A 20,008-nucleotide genomic window follows, 5' to 3' on the forward strand; every position below is an offset into this window, starting at 1 on the left:
AGGTTCCAAAACTGGGTAACTGGCAACTTTCAGCATGTACGTGAGTGATGGCATGGAGGCAGAGGCAGAAAGCAGGTGGAGTCTGAGGCTCTGCTCCATTTCTCAGGTCCTAACTGAAGTGTGAAAGAGACCTAGTAGTAGTGCCTGTGTTCCCTGGTGAGGGGACTGAAAGAGGCCTGAGGTTACAAAGAGAGAGTCTACATATGTGCAGGGTTTTCAAGATCAGTGTCTTACTCTGTTATTGCTGCGGTTAAAGGCTATCATAGACTGGGTGGGTTATACACAACAGAAATGTTCCTCATAGATTTGGAGGCTGAGAAGTTCAAGGCAAGGTGCTGGCAGATTTGGTGTCTAGTGAGGGCCACTTCCTGCTTTATAAATAGTTGCGTTGTTGCTGTGTCTTTATTTTGTGGAAGAGGCAGAGGAACTTTCTGGGTCCTTTATCAGGGCACTAATCCCATTCGTGAGAGCTCCACTATCATGACCCAGTACCCCTGAAAGGACTCACTTCCAAATAATACCACATTGGGGATTTGGTTTCAACATATGAATTCTGGGGAGACAGAAACATTCAGTCTATAGCAGACAGGACCACAGTACAAGGGTGAGGCCCTGCACATGCCCATCACTATTCCCATTCAATAGCAACAACAGTGGAAAGAATACCTTCATAGAGGACCAATCCTACCTTACTGGGTTACCTGTCTGGGAGTAGCTTGTCAGGATACTCTGTAGTGAGGGTGGTGATGAACCAGAGAACTTTGTGTGGGCATGAGGCCCAACTCCTCTTCTCTGGGTAGGAGTACTTTGAGGGCTATCTTCTTGCAATAAGATACTATCCTGAAGTAAATTGGGGCAGAGGAAAGAAATCTGAATGACTGAGTATTAATCTGAACCATCTAAATTAAATATTGATGAAGTTACTTGAAAAGTCTTCTTAGATCAGTCTGAGATGACTATATTTGAATTTAGTTATCCTCCTGACTCCTGCTACCTCTCTAGAATAGGGATGGATTTCAGGGAAGGGTGTGGGTGAAAGGTGGTAAGAAGACTCCATCAGTTTGAGAGAAAAAAAGACTCTGCTTCTTTTCATATGTTGATTTATTAACAAAGGAATGAGAATTTACATATGGTTGCCCTCTGCCTTCTTGATTAAATGTGTGGCCATCCCACAGAATCTAGATTCCTCATCTGGCCAGATGCACTAGTCTTGAGCTCTGTCCTAGTTTTTAACTTAAGCTGATATACCAACATGGCAGCAAATGTGTAAGCAATTGCAAGAACCATACCCAGTGCTTTATTGAATCACAATAAATGAACTTTTCTTTCAAGAAAAGCCTCTTTATTTGCTTGATCACTTGGAGTGCTTTAAAAAAATACTTGGAGTTGGCAGGCTTTTTCTGATACTGAGGTGCCTGCAGTGAACTGAATGTGGTTAAACAGCTTGGAACACTGGAGTTGAATAGGCTCTGGGCACATGTGCCAAAGGGTGGCCAGCCAAGTCATCCTGCATCTAATGCCAGCCCTGATGAGCTTCAGTTCTGCTGCTGCCATCACCTCTGAGGGCCTCTAAGTTGTACACATTTCTTCTTCTTCTAGTGACCCAACTTTGCAGTCTGGATATCAAATTGGGTACCTACCACATTCCATGCATTGTTTAGGCACTTTAGGTACATTTATTCATTAATCTTTAAATTAAGTTTGTGAAATATATCAGTGTTAGTCCTATTTCCAAGTGAGGAAACTGATGGTGCACTTCTAGAGTAGAATGAATTTTAGTACCTGGAATTAAGTGCCAGAAAGAGTAAGATGTCATAGGTAAAGTGTTGGCACTGGATCAGGTTCAGCCATCAGTAAGTGGATTACATTTTCTCTTTGAAGTTCTGTTTGACTTTGTGGTGGTTTTGTCTGCATTCTAGGACCTACCTAGAGAATTTGGAAAACATTTGTAGGAGCCATGACTGACCTTATAAACACCTTCAGGACCCTAAAGCATTCAAAAGCTTTAAATCTTAAGCACTATATACGTGAAGCACTAAACTGTATAGTGAGTGTGAGTAGGTCCAACACAATGCTGAGTTTTTCCCTTAAGAGGACTGCTTTCTCCCTTTTGCCTCTGTCCTTGCCTTGCCAATCCTTACATTTCTGTTGAGTGTGCCCATTGGTATTATAGCACCAGCTACAAGAGTGTTTAAAACGTTACTTTCATGTGTATCAAATAAATAGGAGTGCTAGAAGATTGATGTTATTTAGTTCAAAGAGTAATTGTTAAAAATGATTGCATGTTCCAGAGATTACTAGTAAATAAGAAATTTGGCTCAGCACTTGTGTTAGACACTGTAGGTGATAGGAAAGAAGTCTAAAACTCAGTTTTTCTTTCATTGAATTTGTAATTTTAGGGAAGGGTAGGCAGGACACATTTCTTAAATGCCTACAAGGTACTTCTTCAGGAAACAGCCAACAAAATAGGATTACTTAAAATCCCTCTTACTCTTCTTTTTTTGGGGGGGCCTAGAAAATAATGCTTTATGCTTTAATAACTAGCTTAGATATCCCATCCTGTTTTAAGTCTCTCTCATAGTTAGCTTTTCTTTCCCTCTGTGTAAATTTGTTCCTACTTCAGCCTTTACCTGTCTACTCTGATTTATACACTTACCTATTTAGCTCTTCTTTTCCTTTCTTAGCACTTAATGTTTGTTTAATAAATAATAAGTTACAATTGTGTATTTCAGGCTAGATGTGGAACAGGTGGGAAGTGATGGAATCTTGTGAGTGGGATTTAGATTAACTCAAAGGAGGCCAAGTATATTAGACGAGGAGGGAAAGGAATGGGGGATGTCAGAAGTGGTCATGTGGAAATGGGCATTGATAGTTCCTGTTGGGAGGTAATGTGAGTTAAATTTGGATGCCACATTTATTATTTCAGCCCTTTGAAAACTACCCCTAATGGTATCCCTTTTCTTTTGTTTCCTCAAAATTAATTATCTTTTGGTAGCTATGGTAACTCATTTGAAGTTCTATTATGCATGAAATCTGTACACATTGAACTATTTGCTTCAGCATTCTAAACATTTTTCTGCATAGTCAATAATTCTGTATTATAATGTTCTCTTCTGGTGAAATTGGCCTTTCCCTCTAGATTTCTAAACATGATTTAAAAAAAGATTTAAAAACATCTTGACCAGTAAATGATCATAGATGATCATCATCTTTGTCACTATGTTTGAGCCATTATTTTCTTGATTTGTTGTATTTCTAGGCAGTCTTACTTTGAAAAACTTTCAGTGACATGTACCACCTTGGTTTTCCCAGTTCTCAGGGCCCTACACCCTAACTCCTGAGGGCTCCCATACCTCATCTCTCTTTTTCTGTAAATCCTGCAGTCCACTGCTGTTCACCCTTTGTGCTTCTTGCCTGGCTGCTTTCCAGTCAGTTACAACAACTCTGTATCAGCAGCTGTTCTTTTCCTGTGTTGCTTCTTACCTGTCACTCAGCTTCCCAAATCAACCTTTCCCCTGCTCTCAGGATAGTTTCCATCTGTATCCTCTTTCTCTCCTTCAGCAGAGTCTTGGAACCTGCACCCAGATCACCCAGGTGGACTAGTTGGTTCCAAGTTTTCTTCTTATCTTTGGTCAGGGTATTGTTTAACTTCTGAATCTTTTTTATCTCATGGAAAATGCAACAGGTAACGCCTACTTGGTGAAGTGATGAAGAGATGGACCTAAAGCATCTCCTGCATAGTGAGTGAAAGTCTGTATGTAACTGTTCCATTCTCACAGTCCTTGAATTGTGAAACTACTTTAAAAAACCCAGTCATTTATGAACTCAATGTTCAAAGAAACTCAGTGCTTATTTTATTCTAGACTGTGTTCTACATACTGGAGACATATATCAGAGGCAAAAATAGAGAAAAACTAGATTAGCAACATCTAAGGTAGTAATAAATGAGATAGCACTTGTTTTGGTTTGAATATGAGGTGTCCCTCCAAAACTCATGTGTTAATACAGGAATGTCGGAGGGGAAATGATTAGATTATGAGAGCTATAATTTAATTAGTCCATCCTAGTTTGACTAGACTAACTGGGTGAACTGGAGGGAGAAGGAGTATAGCAGGAAGAGGTGGATCACTGGGGGTATGCCTTGAAAGGGTTCATCCTCCCTGTGGCTCCTTCTCCTTTCTCTGCTTCCTGGCCTGCTTCCTGGCCTCCATGAGGTGAGAAGCTGCTTCCTTCCTTCCATTATGCCTTTCTGCCATGATGTTCTGCCTCACTTTGGGCTCAAGTGATGGAGCTGTCTGATCATGGACTGAACCTCTGATACTATAAGCCCCACATACACTTTTCTTCTAAGTTGTTCTTGTCAGGTATTTTGGTCACATGGATAAAAAGCTGTACAACAGCACTATAATTCATTTCAGACTCTTCCTTCCTAAAATGTTTATTCACTATAAAACAGAGAAATGTTAAGAATAATTTGATACAGAAAAAAATCATAGATATTTAAGTTCTTTAAGTCATAGCAGACATGCTTTTTGATTTTTTTCTTTTCTTTTTTTGTGGTGTTGGGTGTTAGGGGGTCAATCTCAGGGCCTTGCTAAAGCTACATAGGTGCTCTATCACTGAGCCACATCTCCAGCCCAACGTGCTTTTTAAAGCTTTCATAACCTTTGGATTTTTTTAATGTCTTCCATGTACCTCATGGATTCCTTGGTGAAATGACAGAATTGTGTTGGTTACATGGTCTGTGTTTCTGACATCCTTGCAGTTAGTTATGTTAGATAAGTTACAGCTTATACCAGCAGTTGTTTTCATTTCTAATTAAATGACTCTCCATTGCTAGGAGCACTAATAAGAGCTTTAATCATTTTCTTTGAAACTATTCTCACTCAGTATTGTTGGTCCCACAGTACCTTACATAGGGAAGCTATTCAGGAAAAGTTTGGGGACCTAGAAAGATGTTATTTTTCTGATCGCATGTTTATATTTTATGAGGGGGCTTTATCAACATTTTTTTCTTATTTTTTAATACTGGGGATTGAACTCAGGGGCACTCTATCACTGAATTATATCCCCAGTCCTTTTAAAAATTTTTAAAAAATTTTCAACAGGATCTTAAGTTTCTGAGGCAGGTCTTGAACTTGAAATTTTCCTGCCTTAGCCTCCTGAGTCACTGGAATTACAGATGTGCCTGACCATACCTGGCCTACATTTGATGTTTATCAGCAATAACACATATTATCCTAGATAATTTCTCTTTTTCTTAAAAGAAAAACAGAAACAGATATTATTATTTTTCTTCTGTAATCTTTGTTTGAATTTTGTTTAAAGTATTTCCGAGTTATTTTAGTATTTACTGAATAAATATTTAGCTTATGATATATATGATCCATACACCTTCAATAGTCAAAACACCATATATAAATAACCATTTATTGTTTTGACTATGGTTTTGATGTTGATCATTTCACTGGGGGTATGCCTTGAAACCAGAAGGGGAAGTTTTCTTCCACATATAGTAGCATTCTTGTAAAATTTTATGTAGCTGTCATGTAGTCCCAGAATTATAGATCCTGAAGATATCTTTAGTTTTTTGGTTTCTCTTTTATGCTCAATTCCTCCCTTCTTCCCCTCCTGTCCCTGGTTTTTCATGTCGTCCAATAAAAAACCTAGAGAAGTAAAGTGACCTTTCAAAACCACACAGCATTTCAAGTGCAAAATTTTGGATTCAAATTCACGTTAATGCTGTTTCAAAAAAAAAAAAAAAAAAAGTACAATTAAGCAATAATTCAGTTACGTTTTCCATCCTGTTTAAACTAATTTTAACCTCTCAAGAGTCAAACATCATATCTTCCTAGTGTCTTTCTGTCTCTATTACTACACCTCAACAAAAAAGTAATATTGCACAAGAAAAATGTATTTGTACCTTGTGTGCACAAATGTTTGTGTAATTGTAGCAGGATTAAGCACGATGGGTGTGTTGCATGCACCAAATAAAATACGTATCTGATACCATGCCCTTAGCTAGTTTTATGCTTCTGTTATGCCCTCATATTCCAGATAGGGTAAGATGAAACAGAGAAGAAAATACTCAAATTTCATTTCAGAATCTGTAGCAGCTGGAGTGAACGTCAAACAGATGGGCTTTTCCACCCTGATTATCCTAACTTCCTAAATTTAGAAATACATGCTTTAAAAAAAATGTAAATTACCCAAGGGGGTGGTGTAGCACATGCCAGGCAGTGCTAACGAGTGCAAATAGATGTCATCTGCTGACTTAGATGAAGCTCAGCTCCCACTGCTGGGTCTCTGTTATTTTGTTCCTGTTAGGTTTGTTTTATGTCACTGTTTTCCTTTCTGAAAATGTAGTGTCAAGCCTCTTTTCACATATAGATTAATATTATTTTAAACTGTGGAGATGTATACAGTATCTTGAATCAAAATAGTGCTAAACCTGTTTCTTCAAATTGGTAGAATAGGATAGGAAAAAGACATTGGGTGAGAAACCTCTTGTATCTGACCTTTGCTTCTAACTAGCTGGTAGAATTTAGAACACTTCCCCACTCTAAAATGGGTGGATTGGACTCAGTGGTCTCTAGTGTATTTTTCATTATAAGTTGGAAGATTTATCGTTTTTGTAAATTTTCTTTATCTAGAAATTATCTTGAACATTATTGTGTCTCTAGATCTGGTATAGTGTCAAATAGAGTAGATATTTAGATATCATCAAAAGAAAAATTATTGTCTTGTGTTTTATTAGCAGAATTCATTGAGAAGAGTGATTAGGAACTAAGCATTTAATGATCACTCTGTCCTTTAAAATACATTACTTCTGTCCTATATCTTATAGTTGAGGGGACCACTAATCCAAGAACATAAAAAAGTGTAGTCAAGCAAGTGAGGAGATTGGTGTATGCATATCATCTTGCATTGGAGCATAAATTATTGGGGGAAATCATATTTATGTAAATGAACATACTGATAGAACCATTCTTATCCCAGTGTTCCAAGAAAACAATCTGTGAGTCCATTCCCAGAGGGAGAGAACCAAGCAAGTTTGCAAGGTGAGGGGTAGAAGAAGAGAGTCCAAAAGGTTCATCTTGGAGGACCAGTAAAAGTTCAGGAAGCAAGGGGTGATGAAGAGTGGAAGGGGTCATGGCATAGCTAGCATGACTTGCAGAGAATAGGTAAGCAGAGTTACAGAGGCGTAAAATAGACTGGGAGCTACAAATATTTCACATGACAGGAGGGTAGGGTTCAAGGGAAATGCCAGAAGTGTAGGCAGGCACCAGGTATTTGGACTTTATCCAGTGAGCAGTGGGAAGCCTTCCAAGGTTTTAGAGGCATGCCCAAATTTGCTTTTATAGCAATTTGACTATTATTATGTTTTTGGTACTGGAGATTGAACCCAGTGGGCACTTTACCACTGAGCTATACCCTCAGCTATTGTTTATATTTTGTTTTGAGGTGGGTTCTCACTAAGTTGCCAAGACTGACTTTGAACTTGAGATCTTCCTGCCTCAGCCTCCTGAGGTACTGGGATTATAGGTGTGCACGGCCACACCTGGCAGCAGTTTGACTTTAGCAGAAGTGTAGAGGATGAATTGAAAGTGGACAAAGAATGGGGATAAGGAGATCATCTAAGAGGCTATTGTGGTAGTTTAAGGTCATGTGAGGTTCTTGATAAATGTTGATAAATTAAGTCTAAGGACAGAGACATATTCTCAATGGATCTGTTAAAAACTTGGCACAATGAATGTTCTCTCTGAGGTGTGGATGCTAACACAGAATGAAGGGGAGGGGGAAATAGAAGTTCATTGGATTAGACAAAGGGGAATGAAGGGAAAGGAGAGGAATAGGAATAAGAAAGATAGTAGAATGAACCGGACATAACTTTCCTATGTCCATATATGAATACATGACCAGTGTAACTCCACATCATGTACAACAACAAAAGTGGGAAGTTATACTCCATATATGTATGATATTTCAAAATACACTCTACCGTCAAGTATAACTAAAAACAGCAAATGAAAAACTTGGCATTATTGCTGTTTTAAAGTCAAAAAGTAAAAAAAAATAAAAAAAATAAAAAGGGTGTGTGTAAAAGACTTCAGAGACTCTTCTCAGAATGGAGGAAATGCATGAAGGAAAAATATGTGAATGTGAACAATTGAGATGTAATTAATGTTACATTGTGAGGCCAAAATTTAGTCATTATTATTTATTTTCTTTTTACAGGATTAGTGTCCAGGCTGAACCTCAGAAATCTAGATTGTGTGGTCAGTGAGGAAATTCAGTTTCATTTCATGAAACAGTACCCATCTGAACACAAACTAAACTGAGTAATCTCTTTTTTTAGGGGGCTGGGGGAGAGATGTAAATTACAAATACATTGATTATAGCCTATAAATTCATAGTTCAGAACTTATCTGGGAATCTCATGGAAGGTTAGAACAGTATCATAATGAGTAATTTTGAGAATGAAACACCTTTGCCATTTTTCTATTCCTGAATTTGCCTTGAGAGACCAATTACTGATGGTTGCCTAGTTTCTGTACAGCTCTCCGAGGGCTCCCATAATTTCTCACAGTCTCTTGTTCTCAAGGCACTTTTCAGAGATCCTAAATTGCTTGCATGTCACTTTTTTATCTTACTCTTCTGAGAATGGACCCTCTCCCTCTGTCCTGAGAGGGACTCCATTCACCACTCATCTCTTAGGCTCTTCTCCCAACACAACTTGTTAAGCTAAGCCAGAAACCCTTGTTAACTCTGATGTCCTCCCACCAATCAAAATTACCCAGTTAGAATAATCTTAGATAGAAATAAAACACAATTTAATTTTCAGTTTGGTTGATGTCATGGCAGCTTTTGTGGACGCCATGATTTTGTGCAAGGTCGGAAGATGGTGAGTTGCCTTTGCCTTCCTAGCATTTCTGTAGCCAGAAAATGCTCTTTGTATTCCAGTACTCCTGATCTTGCAGTAGAAGCTATACTTGAACACTCTGAAGTTAAGTTTTCTTTTGTGTAAATGCTGACTATGAAAGGATTTACCTTGTAGGGTTAATGAGAGGTTTAAGTAAGCTAATTTATGTGCCTGGCATATGGATACAATTAATTCTATGTCATTAGCCAAGAAAAATATGCCTATGTCTTTCTGAACTATGTCCTGATCTACACTGGTGCCCCTTATCACCATTCTAGAATGTTCATAACGAGTCTCCTCCTCCATTGCCAATTCATATTTTCCAGGTACCCATATATGTGAGAAAAATGTATTTCTGTATTATTATTCTTGCACATTATATTGAGTGTTGCTATTTGCAAAATACTGTTAGATCCTCTCAATTATCACTTTTTATTTTCAACCATAATACAGGATAACTGATTATCTTGATTTAAGAAATAAAGACATTGAAACCCAGTGGTGTGAAGTTGTAAGTGAATGTTGGAACTAAGATGAGAATCCATGTGATCTGGTTCTGAAATCCACTATTCATACCTCAGAAAAGGGACCATCCACTGAGCACTGATGATTTTTAGAAAATCAACTTTGATAAGGTACAGTTTGAGTATAAAACTCTGTATCGGTTTCTCTATGTTAAATTTATATTCCTGGGATAAAATCTACTTGTAATTTATCATATTCTTTATATTGCTGATTTGATTTAATACTTCACTGGGAATTTTTGTATGATTTATTTTAATACTATTATGGTAATGGTCTGTAGTATTTCTTTTGATAGAGTCTTTGTTAAGTTTTGGCATTATGAAATTCTGGCCTCATGATGAGTTGGCAAGTGTTTCTACCTCCTTTGTTTTCTGAAAGAGTTTGTGTGAAATGTGTTATATAAAACCATCTGGGTCTGGAGTTTCTTAGTTGAAAGATTTTTTGATAATAATGTCAACTTATCAATATAAATTATATTATCAATATGGGACTATTTAGATTTTTCATTTATCACTTTTGAACAGTTGTACTGTTCAAGGAATTTTTTTATTTCAACTAAACTGGCATAAAGTTATTCATAATAGTCTCTTGTTTTTTCTCATAGTTATGTAGGATCCATGGTGAAAATTTCTTTTTCTTTTTTCAAATTAGTAATTGGTTTTCCCATTTTAAATTTCTTGATTAGTTTAGTTAGGTATTTATCAATTTTGTTGATGTTCTTACCAAATCAACTTTTTTTTTTTTTTTAATTTTCTCTATTTTCTATTTTGTTGATTTCTGGTCTGACCTTTATCACTTTCTTCCCTCTATTAATTTGACTTTTTTTTTTTTTTTTCATGCTTCTTATGGTAGAAAGATAGGTCACTGACTTTAAGCCTGTTTTATTTTCCAGTACAGCATGTAGAGTTCTAACTATCCCTGTAAACACTGTTTAACTGCATCCCATACATTTGGATATTTTGTATTTTTTCACTGAAGTTAGTTCCAAATACTTTGTAATTTTCATTTTGAGTTCTTCTTTGACTCATGGATCAACATGTCCCTTTTAACTTCCAAGCAAGTCAGGGTTTCCCTAGATATATTGTTACTGATTTTTCATTTTAAGTCCTTTTTGGTAAGAACATTCTCTATATGATTTTATTCCTTTTAAATTTACTTGAGTTTTTTTTTCTGGTAAAACATTCCTTTGGTGATTATACCATGTATACTTAGAAAGAAAGTACGATCTGTAATTGTTGAGGTTTAAAGTGGTTGATAGTGTTCTTATCCTCTTTTCCTTCATTGATTTTTTTGGTCCACCCTTTCTATCAATTACTAAGAGAGGGTTAAAATCTATTCTGATTATGGAATTATGTCTTTCTTTAGTTCTATCAATTCTTGCTTCATGAGCATTGATGATCTGTTATTGCCTAATAACATACAAACTTATGATTGTTATGTTTTCCTGATGAATTAACCTTGTATTATTATGAATTCTCTAATTTTATCTTTGGTCACACTCTTTAAGTCTATTTTATATAATATTAATATAATACTTCCAGACTTCATATACTTATTGTTTGCATAGTCTGACTTTTCATTTATTTATTTTTTAGTCTGTTTCCTTATATCCATCTCTTATAGACAACATGTATATGGGTCTTGATTTTTTAATCTATTCTGATGATCACCTATTGTTTTTATCTTTTAATTTTTTATTTGTTCTTTTTAGATATATATGACTGTAGAGTGTATTTTGACATATTGTACACACATGGAGTATAACATTCTAATTAGGGTCCCATTCTTGTGGTTGTACATGATATGGAGTTTCACTGGTAGTGTATTCATATATGAACATAGGAATGAAGGCCAGTGGATCAGAATAGAAGACACAGAGACAAATCCACATTCATACAGTTATTTCATACTAGACAAAGGTACCCAAAACATACATTAGAGAAAAGATAGCCTCTTCAACAAATGGTGCTGGGAAAACTGGAAATCCATATGTATTAGGATGAAATTGAACCCCTATCTGTTACCCTGCACAAAACTCTACTCAAAGTGGATAGACCAGAAACCCTACACTTAATAGAATAAAATGTAGGACCAGTACTCCATCATTTTGGCCTACAGCTCAAGAAGTAAAATCAAGAATCAAAAAATGGGATGGTATCAAACTAAAAAGCTTCTTTACAGCAAAAGAAACAATCAAGAGCATGAAGAGAGAGCCTACAGAATGGGAAAAATATTGCCACCTGCATCTCAGATAGAGCATTAATCTCCAGGATTTATAAAGAACTCAACTTAACACCAAAAAACAAAACAAAACAAAACAAAAAAATCAGTCAATAAATGGGCAAAGGAACTGCACAGACACTTCACAGAAGAAATACAAGAAATATGAATTTTCAAAAAATATATGAAAAAATGTTCATCATCTCTAGGAATTACAGAAATGAAAATTAAAACTAAGATTTCATCTCACTCCAGTCACAATGGCAATTATCAAGAATGCAAGTAACAATGAATGTTGGCAAGGATGTGGGGGAAAAAGGTACACTTATACCTTGCTGGTGGGCCTACAAGTTGTTGCAACCACTCTGGAAAGCAGTGTGAACATTCCTTAGAACACTTGGAATGTTGCCACCATGTGACCCAGTTATCTTACTCCTCACTTTATACCCAAAAGACTTAAAATCAGCATACACAGTGATGCAGCCACATCAACGTTTACATCAACTCAATTCACAGTAGCTAAGGTATGGAACCAACCTAGTTGTCCCTCAACAGATAAATGGATAAAGAAATTATGGTATATATACACAATGAAATATCACTTAACCTTAAAGAAGAATGAAATTATGGCATTTGCTGGTAAATGGACGGATCTGGAGACTGTCATGCTAAGTAAAATAAGCCAATCCCATAATGTTTTCTCTCATATGTGGATGCTAACACACAATAAGGAGGGGGTGGGGGTACAGTGGGAAGAATAGAAGTCTATTGGATTAGACAAAGGGGAATGAAGGGAAGGGAGGGGCGAAAGGAACAGGAAAGATAGTAGAATGAATCACCTATTGATTTTTAAGCTATTCCTCTTGACATTTTTGTTTTAGTGATTGCTCTAGGGATTATAATATATATCCTTAATTGGTCACAGTATACTTAAGATTTAATATTTTTTCTATTTCATAAAAAAAGTAGAAAGTTTGCAAACATACCAGTTCATTTACTGTAACAATGTTCTTTATGGTATTATTATCAAATATCTTACATTTATTTATTTTTATTTTTTATTTATTTTTATTATCAACTGAAAAGTGTGTGTGCATGTGCAAGCCTGTGGCGGGGGGTGGGGAGAGAGAGAGAGAGAGAGAGAGAGAGAGAGAGAGAGAGAGAGAGAGAGAGAGAGAGGGAGATATCACTGTATTTAATTTAAGTGTAAATAATTTAATTATACCCAATAATCATTTCTGATATTTTCCCACCTATTCATGAGGATTCAAGTTTTCCTCTGGCATTCTTTCCCTTTTGCCTAGACTGTCTTTACTATTTCTTACTGTGCAGATCTCTCATGATGAAGTATGCTCCATTTTCTGAAAATGCCAATGTTTGTCTTCTATTCTTACAGGGTATGTTTGCTGACTATAGTATTCTAGGTTGACAATATTTTTCTTTATTTTAAAGATCTTGTTGGTTTGTCTCCTGACTTTTGTGGCTTTAGATAAAATATTTGCAGTTATTGGAATAATGCCTCATTTGTATGTAGTGTTTCTTTTCTTCCCTGATTTTATAATTTTCTATTAGTGATTTTTGTGTTTTGACTCTGATTTTGAGGTTATCTCATAAGTGATTTGTTGAGCTTCTTGAATCTTGTAAACCTATGCCATTCCCCAAATTTTGAGATTTGTAGTCATTATTTCTCCAGATATTTTTGTCTCTGTCCCATAAGTTTCCTCCTCTGTTTCCTAGACTTTGGTAGGTATATGGTAATGTTTTGAAATTATCATATATATCCTTTAAAATACTGTTCATGTTTTAAAATCTTTTTTCTCTCTCTTCTTCGGTCTGGATTTCTGTTAATCTACCCTTAGTTCATTGATTTTTGTCCCATTTTTTCCTGTTCTGCTTTTAAGCTTATCTAGTGAATTTTTAAATTATACATATTTTATATTTCCAAACTCTTCATTTTATTGTTTATTACATCTTCTAGTTTTTTTCTTGTTACTAGTAATTGAATTCAGGGGTGCTTTACCACTGAGCTATATCCCCAGCCCTTTTTAGTTTTTATTCTGAGACAGGGTCTTGCTAAGTTGCTGAGACTGGTCTTGAGTTTACAATCTTCCTACCTCAGCCCCCTGAATCTCTGGGATTATAGATCTGTGTCACTGCGCCCAGTGCATCTTCTATTTTTTAACTGAGATTTACTATTTCTTAATTTGTTTAAAGTGCATGTGGCTCTTTATTGTTGTTGTTGAACACAGTTCTTAAAATTAATTTAAAATCCATGTCTGGTAATCCCAGTATCTGCCTTATCTTGAGGTTAGCATCTGTGATGGTTAATTTTTTATGTCAAGTTGACTGGATCATGGCATGCCCAGAAGGCTGGGTAAACATTTCTGGGTGTGTCAATTAGCATTTGAATTGGTGGACTGAGTAAAGCAGATGGCCCTCCCCTGTGTGGTTGAGGATCCTTCTATTTGTTGAGGGCATGAATAGAGCAAAACGGTAGAGGAAGGTTGAATTCTGTCTGTTTGACTGACTGAGCTGGAATATAAATTGTCAGACCTTCAGAGCTGAACTGGGATGATACTGTCTACTGTGTGGATCTCAGACCTTCGAACCACACCACCAGCTTTCCTATGTCTCTGGACTCAGACGGGTGATGGTAGGGCTTCTCAGCCTTCTTAGTCAGAGTCATCACCTTTGATAGATGTCTTTAAAAAATATATGTATATACATTCATGTACACAAACACATTAAATAGTGTTGTCCAGAGATACAGCAGGACCCACACACATACACATCACACCGCAGTGAGTGAGCTGTCATTAACATAGACTATTGTCTTTCCACAGTGTCAGAATTTATTGAATAACAATCAGTTCATAGGCTACACCACTTGCAGTGGTGGCAGTTCACTGAATACTTGTAAGCCATCTAATAGTCATAAGTCAGGCAATCACAGATTCCTTTATTCCAATCTTAATATCTATAATGCTCAAGTCGCACATCAGACATCACATATACTTATGTATGCAGATGTTATATATGTATAATGTATACATTGTATGCATACATGTAATTTATACATTTTACATGTTACATGTACATTTACATGTGAACACACATATACATATATTATGTTACACAGTTACATATTTAGGTTACAAGAAGACGATAAAGGGTTAAGGCAGCCAGAGGGGTTCAGGAGGCTGAATGGAGAGGCTCAGAGCAGCTAAGAATGCAAAGAATCATTGAAGGTGGTCAGATAAGATTATGAACCAGCCAAAGAAATTGTTCTCTAGGCAGGGTCCAGACAGGCAGTTTCAGAGTATCATCTTGGTGTGTCAGTTTAAGATGTTGGTTTGGAGTGGAGGTGTGTGGTCATCATTGGCAGAAAAAACTCTGCTGAACCTGAAGATAGAGATTTGGGGATTCATCTCTGTGGTGATTTTCTTAGGCAAAGTTCATGACAAGTGATGAGGTAACAGGGTCTGGGTGCTGCTGAGTCCAATCTCAGGGTGCTCCTCCATTTATGAGTCTTGGGGTTGCATCATTTGGTGTTTTCATGTTCAAAAAGCTCATGAGCCTGGTTTTTCTGATGTGAGTTTGATATATCCATGCATCCATGTGCTTCAGATTAATCTGATAAATTCACAGGTGGTTATTTTTATTAGTACAGTTCATTTATTTATGTTTGTGCTTCATGGTTGTGCTAGGCAGATGTCAATTGTTTACTTGCACAAACAAGATGTACAGTCATTCTACCTCAGCACTTAAACTCAAAATGTAGTAACTCATGTAGAACTACTGCCTTATAAATGGAATAACCAAGGTTAGGCACAGCCTGAGAATTACTATTCATCCTGGTGTAAGTCAGAGCAGGGCATAGCCTGCTTTTCATACACACCCAGCAGTACACATGCATATGCACACACACACACACACACACACACACACACACACACACATAGAGAAAGAGCCCTGATTAATAGTGTCTGATGTCTTTTTCATTGAGGGTGAATCAGATTCTCTTAGTCTTTTTTATGAGGAGTAATTTTAGATTATATCCTTAATATTTTCCATGCTGTGTTGAGATTCTGGTTTCTGTTATGTTGCTCTAAAGTATGTTGGTTATTTTGATTTTTCCTTCATAAGCAGGATTTAACTTGGTTAGACTCAAATCACAAACTTCATTGTGTCTGTGGTGGGTGGTGGCTCAGATCTCATTTCAGGTTGCTGTAAGTCTGCGTTTTACAAATATGGTTCATTGGTCACCTAGACACTTGTACAGTATTTCTACAAAATTGTGGGTTCTACTTCTGTGTTCCTGTTCTTTCTAGTTTCTCCTGTATTCTCTTGTGACCTTGATGCCTTGGGCACTGGTTTCTTCTGCCAGAAAGATGGCAGGCTTTTTTATGAAAGATTAGCTTCCACATTTTGGGGCCATGACAGGTGTGTTCCATCTCACAGTTTGGACTAATTTTGATCTGCCCTGTGTATACATGCTTCAGGGGTCTATCAGAAATTTGGGCAGAGTTTTCATTCAAATTTTAACTTTCACCTCTTCTGTCTGCTTTTTTCCCTAGGGTTTTTCTTCACTGTCTAGTGTCTCCAGTTTCCCTGAGCAGCTTCCTCTGCGGCTTCTAGCCTTTTTAGATGGATCTTTAAAATGTGTGAGCCTAGCTGCCCACAGTCTCTACCATTATGTAGCTGTCCTTTGGACAAAGCTGCAAAAACTTGAAATTCGTCTGGTGCCAGGCGCTTCTATAGTTTAGACTTCCTGCTCACTTTGGTGAGGGGGTCTCCTTTCTGTATACCAGCTGAAATGATAATCTCTTCCAGAAACATCCTCAAAGACACACCCAGAAATAATGTTTTACCAGCTATCTGGGTATTCCTTAGGACAGTCAAGTAGACACATGAAATTAATCACAAAAGGGCTCCATCTTTTCTCCTTCTTGTCATGTTAATGCTTTTTATTCATTTTAAACAAGGCTGTGGAGTGGGAAGTTTGCTGGGGAATCCTAGCTGGAGCTCTGTGAAGTCATGTAATATGGCTCTGCCAGAGGGACTCTCCTGGCTCTGAAATAAGAATCCAAAGGAAAGGAAAACAAGTGGACACTTCATAGCACCCCAGGGGATTACAAATAGAGTGAATCTTCTCTTTTCTACTTTTTTATATGCTGTTTCTTCATCTTTCTCCTTATTTGTTTATTGCTGCCATTCTTCTCATTCCGTTTATTAATTTTATCAAATTGATATTCATCACATTAAAATAGTATCTTATGTTTCTTAGCCAAAAAACTAAGAGTAACTTTTCATATTTAATTTATAATTTGTATTGTATAATTCAAGGTAGATGTTATTAAGTCCCTTACCTTCCTCAATTTGTGTGGTAGTTGAAAACAGAACGGTAATAAGTAAAGCATAGAGGTGTGAAACTTCCCAATTACTTGGCTATTGAAATAACTGGAGAGACTAAGCATTAACAAAATTATTTATTAATTCCAAGTACCCTTTCACAGGTTATTTGCTTATTCTCTCTCTCTCTCTCTTTCTCTTTTTTATAATATGAATGTCACAAAGGGCTTGGGCTTTATGGAAGATGTTGAATGAGGAGAAAGCTTAGACAGTAGAATTTCAGATGTTTTTCTTTGGGATTGTTGGTTGGCCTCCGGAAATTATAGTCTAAAAAGGCTGCCCTGGAACAAACTCATTAAAGAATATATACTTGGCTGGGGATATAGCTCAGTTGGTAGAGTGCTTGCCTCTCAAGCAGAAGGCCCTGGGTTCAAATCCCCAGCACTGCAAAAAAAAAAAAAAAAAAGAATATATACTCTTCACACTCAGGTGGCGTGTTAGGATTCTTCAGAGAAATGTATATGTGATCAAATATTTGGGCAGTCCTATAGCATAGTCAAGTTGACATGTAAAACTCACCCTCATAGATGGACATGTTTATTTATAAAAGAGGTTAGGTACTATAATTCAGGATTTATGGAGATTCATCAAAAATGTCACTGAGGTCTGTATGGGGAGGACAAGCACAATTAGAACTTGGCACCTTTGAGGGCTTCTCCTCCTTCCCTCTTTCATTCTCATTTCTTAAATTCTTTTCCTACCACTCAGAAGGCTCTTTTGGTTTCTATGGAGGATTTTTAGCACTCAGATTTAATCCGGGTACTATAGTGTATGACGAAGGAGGGAGCAGAGAAGAGGGAGAAGAAAACATACTTTCCTAAAAAGCACTCACATAATTTTGTTGCTATTTGAAGTTTTGGAATTCTTAAAGTACAAGGCCACATTCCAAAGCCAACTGAAGTGGGTTTGGGTTATCCCTTGCAGTGTTTATACTATCCTCCATTTTAGATTATTAATGTGGCATTTCCTTTTCCTTTTGTGGAGATACCTGAAATAATCTTGAGGTTTTATTTACTTTTTTTTAAAGCTATGAAATGTCTATTTTTGTGGCCTTGATTAATTGTGTAGCGTTCACAGATCTCAGCTTGCTTATCTGCAAAGTAACATAAATGTAGTAGAGAAGTTGTTGAAGGTCCCTTTCACTTTTGATTCAGTGATTGGAAGGACATTAGGGAACTTTAATAATGCTATTTCAGTGAAGAATTTGAAGGGGGACACTTCAGTGGAGGCAATGGATGTGAGTGACATATTTGGGCAACTTGACTAGAAAGGGTAGAGAACAATCATTAAAGGAGGTGGTGTGGTTAAGATAGATTTTATGAAATAACAGAAGATCTTTGCTGTGTTGGGCATACAGCAAGGGACTGAGAGGAAAACTTGGAATGTGGAGTGGTAGAATGACTGCGCTAATAAGATCTTGGTGGGGGGTTGGGAGATGGATTAAGGTAAGGACAGGTGGACACTCCAGTGTGTGCCAAGAGAATTACTTCAGTTCCTTCTGGTAAAACTAAAAAATGAGGTGTTTGCCAGGGATTGGAAGAGTTAAATAGGAGCAGAAGTTTAAGAACAACAGATCTCTGTAAGAGGTGTTACAACTAGTTTGTTAGGAACTCACTGAGGGTTGTACCATTTGGAGTACCCATTTGTAGTACCCATTTGGAGTTAATAAATTGAGAGCCCAAACTTTAAAAATTCATTTTGTGTTATATTTTAAGATGTGATTTTTGTTCCCAGCAACCCTGGATGCTACTTGGTCGTTGGTGCTATAGACATCTTCTTTGTTCTCAATCTGTTTTAACCCAAGATATACTTTCTGCTTCGCAAGAAATTCCTTATGAATTAATCCTTAAAAAGCAATCTGTTATTTTGACTCTATAAAAAATAATGTGAGGTAAATGTATTATTAAGTATTATGTCATAAAGTTTATTTTTAATATATGATTTAATAGAGAATCATGATGATTCCTTTTCACTTTTTAATTTAACAAATGATTTTCAGTGTGATTAGAAAAGTTGAATATTTTCAAAACTTTTTTGCTTATTCACTTCTTCTGGGGTATGTCAAGATCCTTATATTTGCCCTTTTCTCTATTATATTTTATATATCCTTGTATATTACCCTTTTCTCCAGCCTCAGGAAAACAAAGGAGCCCATTGTAGCTGCTGTTTTAGCCATTGATGGAACATAGAAAGGGTTTGGAATGAAATTATCTCTTAAGATTGCTATATGCCAGGCAACTAAATGGGCACATATTGAGCAGTTTCAAGGTATTAAACATATACAATCAAATACATTTACATGTTCCCTGCCCACCTCCATTTCCTATGCAAATAGCAGCACACCATTATATCCATTTCCTTATTACTATTGTTTTTTGCTGTTTCTACATGACAGTTGATGTACCTGATCTCCTCAGTGATGGATACTTAGGTTTCCAGTCTTTAATTATTATAAACAGTGCTAAAATGGATATTATTTTGCCTATGTAAAGGTTGCTTAATATACTTCAAATTTTAACCACATAAAGTACCATTTGTCAAATTTTAAAAGGATATTCTTTTAAAGTGAGAATAAAGTACAGATTGAAATTTAACATTATGTTGAGCTATCAAAATTAACAAAAATCTTACTAATTAGTCAGTGGTTGGCAGTCTTGTATTTTTCTCTCCCTTTCTGGTGCTAGGTATCCAACCCAGGGTCTCATGCATACTAGGCAAGTGCTCCACCACTGAGCTTTACCCCCAGCCTGAAATCTTATTATTTTGTGATTATTTTTAAAGAAACATTTCTGGGGCTTTCTTTTTAAATACAATAAGATAAAATACTTCAAACTTCTAATTGCAATTTGTTGGAAATAACACAGTATGGGGGCACATGATATTTATTCACAGTGAATGACAAAGTAGTTAGCTTCGTGTTATATTTGC

At 36.5% G+C, this 20,008-nt stretch overlaps 1 protein-coding gene across 2 annotated transcripts in view; it reads left to right on the forward strand.

The window, feature by feature from the left end:
• Nucleotides 1–20,008, forward strand: part of Igsf11 (immunoglobulin superfamily member 11) — a 156,755-nt gene that overhangs the window by 28,227 nt on the left and 108,520 nt on the right. The window lies entirely within an intron of this gene.

The sequence above is a fragment of the Sciurus carolinensis genome, chromosome 9 (genome assembly GCF_902686445.1).
Source record: "Sciurus carolinensis chromosome 9, mSciCar1.2, whole genome shotgun sequence".
NCBI classification, from domain to species: domain Eukaryota; kingdom Metazoa; phylum Chordata; class Mammalia; order Rodentia; family Sciuridae; genus Sciurus; species Sciurus carolinensis.